The sequence below is a fragment of the Gekko japonicus genome, unplaced genomic scaffold (genome assembly GCF_001447785.1).
Source record: "Gekko japonicus isolate JY-2015 unplaced genomic scaffold, Gekko_japonicus_V1.1 scaffold1776, whole genome shotgun sequence".
Lineage (NCBI taxonomy): Eukaryota > Metazoa > Chordata > Lepidosauria > Squamata > Gekkonidae > Gekko > Gekko japonicus.
Window position 1 is genome coordinate 203,177 of NW_015165297.1, and position 1,303 is coordinate 204,479.

The following is a 1,303-nucleotide window of genomic DNA, read 5'->3' on the forward strand; positions in this document are numbered from 1 at the left end:
CATTTTGTCCTGGGTAACAATTGCTGCCAATCTCCAGGTGAGGGCTACAGATCACTCACAGTTACAACTGCTCTTCAGGTAGCAGAGATCAGTTCCTCTGGAGAAAACAGTGGACTCTGTCATTATACCCTGCTGAGGTCACCACAGCAAATTGACACTGTTTGCCCAAAGCCAGAGCACTTCCCCAGAGCCTCTTTCTAGATCTCGTTGTATTGCTTTCACTACAGAAAGCAAGAGCTCTTCTGCAGTTATCTCAAAATACCTTACCATCAATCTCTGAATATATAAATAAATTTGAAGACAGTTACTTTGGCACAGGGGTCATTTTGTAGAAAAAGAGGTGCAGGAGCTCATTAGCACAACTCATTAGCATAACTTATTTGCATATGCCACACACCCTGATGTTGCCTGAAGTGTGTCAGAAGGCAACACCCACTGCTCAGGCTCCACTGGACTGTTTTGGATTGCTAGCTATTGGGGGGGGGGACGTGCAGATCTGCCCTCACAGAGGAGGGAGAGTTTGTATCTGAATAAAACTTGGTCTTAAAGGTGCCACTGGACTGTTTTGGGCCGGGGGGCCGGGGGGAGCTCTGCAACTTACCTGGCTGCTTCTTGCTGTGACTGAGGGCTGCTGGGAGCAGGGGGGTGGGGCTTGTTGTTTACTTCAGGAGCTCCACTCCTGTGTGCTCCTGCAGGAAATGACCTGTGCTTTGGCATATGTTGAAATAAAGCGGTCATGTAATAAAAGCAGATCAATCTAAGCAGAAACGTAAGTGGCCAGTTTGTTTGAAGGAGGGAAAGATGATGGAGTCCTTCAAATGCAAGCGGCTGGCCTGAGCCAGAACACAGAACAGCAAGAGCCAAAACGATTCCCTTATTTGGAAAGAATGTTGCCTTACGCAACAACATTGCATTTGGTTTCGTGTCAGAGTTCCCCAAGTATTCACTTATTAGGAAAGCAGGCATGAATACTAATTTGAGTTCACTAGTAAATGAGCAAAGCATCTTAGGCATCCTGCAACAAAGCCTGCTTCAACAGTTACCTGAAAAATAGCGACAGATGATACTTAAGCTTAACACCCATGCAGTTCTTTTTTAATTAATTAATTTTCTGTTCTGTTCTTCTTCCAATTAATTAATTTATTTACTGAGATATTTATATCCTGGATTTCTCCCCAATGGGGGTCCCCAAAGCAGCTTACAACATTGGTCTCTTCTCCTTTGTTTTATTCTAACAATAACAACCCTCTTAGGAAGGTTGGATTGAGAGAGAGAGAGAGAGAGAGAGAGAGAGAGAGAACCC